We start from the raw sequence: 5,171 nt of genomic DNA, 5'->3' as shown, positions 1-5,171 counted from the left end.
GCTCTTGATAAAGTCAAGCTGGCTCTTTGTAATCTCTATCATTACCCATTAGCACTCATCATATTGGCATCAACATATTGGCAGTGTCTGAAAATGTAGACCTCATTTTCATTAAGTGGCCAGGTCATGCTCATGTCATTTTCACTTCTACTCCTCACTCTTTGGACTTTTGTACCTCCTCACCTCCAGCCTTCTCATCCTGGAGATGCTTCATATTACCCCTTATCCTTCTAGATCTCTTTTATGTATTGTCTTCCCTCCTTAGAATGTAAACTCCTTGAAGGGAGGAGTTATCTTTTTTGCCTGTATCTCCAACATTAGCACAGTGCCTGTCATATAGTAAGTGCTTAATTGATGTTTTATCTATCATCATATATCACTCTGCATCTCTTTGCCAAAAGGCAGACAAAATATTTCATTATAATGACTTGTCACAGAACTGACCAGAGACCTGAAGTCTTTCAAAATTGTTTCCCTTCACATTTCTAACTTTTTAAAATTATTTATTTATTTATTTATTTTAGGTAATTGGGGTTAAGTGACTTGCCCAGGGTCACATAGCTAGTAAGTGTCAAGTGTTTGGTCTGAGGCGGAATTTGAACTCAGGTCCTCCTGACTTCAGGGCCAGTGTCCTTTACATTTATCATACATGACCCAGGAAGCCCCTTCCTTTAAGGGGTTCCTACTTGCTCTGGATTCATCCCAAGGCAGGTCTAGCCCCTAAAAGATGGAAGTAAGGCTTTTCTCAAACTCTCTAGCATGCTATGTCTCCACCCTGAAGTAGACCCCTGGGGAAAATCTTGAAAACAAAGCTTAACTATAACTCATATCCAGGGTATCCCAAAAGGAATTAACAAAGTCCTGTCTAGAAAAGATATTCAACACATAAAATTGATATCAGATATAGGATAGTTATTTATTTCCTCCACTACAAAAGAAATGTTTAAGATGCAAAAGGCTCATAAGTATGCGTTCACACATTCTTAACACACAAAGAATAATCCATCACTATCATTACAATCTTCTTGAAAGAGAAAGGCACTTTGTGGGACTGCTTGAACAGACATTTCAATTACACTTCAGATATATCTTGTCCAACCAATTCTGGCCTAGATCTGGTCAGCTAGGCATGGTTATTCAGCCCCTTTCAGGTTCAATGTGCTCCTGTTGGTCATTTCTTCCTCTGAGAAGTGATGTAGTTATAGATAGCACCTCTTGCTAGACAAATAGAACTGGCTTAGAAACCCAAGAACTCTGAAACTAGCTGGGTTCTGCTAAGTAGATGCCAAGGCTGGAAGCGTATATCTCTCAAGATTTATACTTGATGACTGCAGACCTGTGTCCAGGGAAAGAAACACAACATCAGAGCAGGCAGCCAGTGGCTTGAGGTCCAGTGTCAGGCTTGCACAAGCAAACATCTAGACATGACCTTACTCTATGGGCTACAATGGGATGGGGGTAGGAAAGGAAGCAATACCTTTCCCCTTTGCTGAAAGACCAAGGAAAGGCTGGCAAAGTCCCAAGTTGACAAGCTCAAAAAGAGGGTAGAGCATCTCTACAGATTTTCTTATACTCTCCAGAGAGGGGACCTTCCACAAGAATCTATCCCCATGATGCCAATCCTTTTTTTTCTTTTTTTTGGTGAGGGGTTAAGTGACTTGCCCAGGATCACACAATTAGTGAGTATCATGTGTCTGAGGCTGGATTTGAACTCAGGTACTCCTGACTCCATGGCCGGTGCTCTATCCACTGCCCCTTTATCTTTTTTTTTTTTTTTATCACACAATATATTCCATTTCCTCAATTACCACATTTTCAGGCATTTCCCAATTGATGGGCACCCACTTTGTTTCCAGTTCTTTGCTACAAAAAGTGCTGCCATAAATATTTGTGTACATTTGAATCTTTTCCCTCTGTCTTTGACCTCTTTGGAGCATATGCCTAGGAGTGGTATTGCAGGATCAAAAATTATGTTTAGTTTAGTGACTTTTAGGGTATGGTTCCAAACTTTTCTAGAGTGATTGGAACAATTCACAACTCTACCAAGAATGCATTAATATACCTGTTTTTCCATGGCCCTCCTAACAATTGCCATTTTCATCTTTTGGCGTGCTCATAAATCTTCTTGGTGTGAGGTGTAACAGAGCTGCTTTAATTGAATTTTTAAAATTATTAATGATGTAGAGGATTCACTCATATGATGGTTGATAGTGTGCGTTTATCCATTTGAAACTTGCATGTTCATATCATATTGACTATCCATTACAGAATGGCACCTGCTCTTGTATTTGAGTCATTCCCCTGCATATCTTAGATACCAGACCTTTATCAGAGACACTTGCAGCAGAGACAACTGCTTCTTTTCATCCTAACTTCATTGATTTTGTTTAGACTTTTTTCAACTTTATCTAATCAAAATTATCCATTTCATCTTCTAATGATCATCTCTATTATGTATTCAGTTAAGAATTCTACCCTTAGCCATAGCTGTGAAAGATATCTCTTTTCCTTCTCTACTAGGGTCATATATCTATTTGGCTTATTATGGTATATGTTGTTAAGTGTTGGTCTAAATCTAATTTCTGCCAGACTGCTTTCCAGTTTGCCCAGCAGTTTTTTATTGAATATTGAATCCTTCCTACCAATAACTGGCATCTTTGGATTTATATGCTTCTATATTCAATTATTTGGGGGTCTTGTTTACCTAATTTATTCCACTAATCAACTTTGCTACTTTAAAAAAAATTTGGTGATTACTGTTTTGCAATATCATTTGAGATCTGGTAATACTAAGCTTCTTTCATTGCTACTTCCCTCCCCCCTCCCCCATTATTTTCCTTAGATTCTTGAGCTTTTGTTCCTCCATATTAATTTTGTTATTATTTTGTCTAGTTATATAAAATTACCCCAAACATCAGTGTGTCTTATGCCATGAAATCCACAAGTTCAATGTTGATGTGTGGAATTAAATCTGTGTAGCATCCAGCAGAAATGAGAGATGAATAAAACCTTCTTGATTATGATAAGGATAAGAAAAATACCTAACCCACTGAAGGGTAGTTACTCAGTAAAAGTTTGATGAATAGAGCCCTTTATATTTTCCAAAGCACTTTCATATATGTTATCTCTTGGATCCAAACAATAGCTGTGTAAGGTGGGAGGAGGGGGCATTATGATCATTTTCCCTTACAATAGGCAATATGGCATAGTGGAAAGGGTGTTGAAGTTTTTTGTTGTTTATTTTTCACTTGTATGTAACTGAACATAAGGCCTGAGAACCTGAGTTCAAATCTTGCTGCTGTTACTTGGTACTTATTTCTCCTGTATATTGTTGGAAATCTTTTTTCCCTTTCAATTCCTACTGGGGAAAACTATCTCTACTTTCTGTCTTCTCACTCCTCAACCCTTGAAGTAAATAACCTGATCACTTTACTAAAAGTATCAAATCTACAAAGTTACTACTGCTCCCTTCATTGCCACATGCAGTGTCCGTCTTTCAGTCTGCATCTTTTTTTTATTTTTATTTTTTACATCTTTGAAGCATTTAATACCTTTGAAGACTTTATTCTCTCCAGAGTTTGTTTAGGTAGTGAGACAAGATTAAACTGTTCCTTACCCTGCTGTGAAGTGGTCCCATGCTGTTTGAAATGGCACCAGTCGATTGAGGATAAAACTAAATCTAGTTATTAGTCCTTAGGAATGGCCCATTAAATTGGCTGATGTGGCCACATTTCAGGACAGGTAAAAATACTAGGTTACTGTGTTAAGGATGGTGAAGTGCAATGAAAAGAGGTGACTTCTCCATGCTGAAGACCTATTCAGGTTTCAATTAAGAAGACATCATGCTGTTGGTTGACCTCTGCTACCTCCCCTTGGGACGGGCTTTGAATTGTATTCTTTGGAAAAGATGTCAGTTGAACACGATGCTGCTGGAGATCCTGCTATTTATGCTCAGATTTATCAGACAGCTGATACATGAAGGGTAGAAGGTTGGGTCAATCTCTTTTGGGTGTTTGTAGCTTTCATTCAAGAGGCCCACAACGTCATCCATAACCAGAAACACCTAGAGAATCTTTCCAGTCTTTCCCCACTAAATCTTCAACTTGGGATCTGAAGGATACCCTCTGTGACACTGGCGAGTACCATAGATAAGGAAATGAAGGTTCAAAGAAGTTACATCACACGCCTAATAAGAAGAAAAGCCAAGACCTGAACCCAGTATTCTGATGAAAAATCTAATGTTCTTTTACTACTACCCTATCACTCTCCCTGTCAGTAAACAGATTTCTCCTGGGATCCCAGAGGCAGTGATATTATATAGTTTATGAAGCAATAAGTCACCCCAAAGAAGGAACAAAAGAGAGTGGGAAGTTCCAGTTAATATGGTAGAGAGATCAGGAACAGAATAGCCTCGCTTTCACCCAACTACTCCAGTAAGAATAAAAAAAAAGATATCAGATTGAGTAATTATCAAGAAATCTAAGGAAAAACTACAGAAAAGCATTTTTCCAGATAACATCTACACAAACAAGTGTATGGGCTCTACAGAAGGGGTCCAGCCAGAACAGTGGAGCTTGAGAGCGTAGCACACTAAAGACAGGAGTGAGCCAGGGAAGCTTGGAGCCTGCAACTGTATCATGGGGGTAGAGAGACAAGAGCGTGAGCCAAGAACAATTTGGTGAGATTTGGAGCCTAAAGCTCTGTTGATCTAATCCTGGGCTGAGGTTAACAGCCTGCAAAGCGCAAAATGGAAAGACAGCAATCAGACAGCACCCTAGATCAGAATGAGCCCTTATGGTTCTATAAAATTGTCACTCACTGGCCTGAACTGCCCTTGAGGTCTTTGAAGAACACAGTGTTTGGTACATAAAAAAGGTAATGACAGGACCCAAGACAGCACAGCTCAGATCCAAACAAAGCTCCCTCATTTCTTTTAGAAGCATATAGAACTTGATCCTGATGCAAAGTCTCCAATTAGGAGGTAAATGAGTAAACAGAAAAAGACACCAATGATAAAGAAATATTATAGATCCAAGGACACCCAAGGCACAAACCCAGAAAAAAAAATAGCTCTGTAACATCTACAGGTAAGGCCTCAAACAAAAACACATTTGACCACAAGGTTTACTAGAAGAATAAGCCTCTTAGTACAGGAGGTATAAAAACTTGCT

This window comes from Phascolarctos cinereus, unplaced genomic scaffold (genome assembly GCF_003287225.1).
Source record: "Phascolarctos cinereus isolate Bilbo 61053 unplaced genomic scaffold, phaCin_HiC Scaffold_1;HRSCAF=81, whole genome shotgun sequence".
Classification (NCBI taxonomy): domain Eukaryota; kingdom Metazoa; phylum Chordata; class Mammalia; order Diprotodontia; family Phascolarctidae; genus Phascolarctos; species Phascolarctos cinereus.
The sequence above is the reverse complement of the archived record's forward strand: the minus strand, read 5'-3'. Positions refer to the sequence as shown.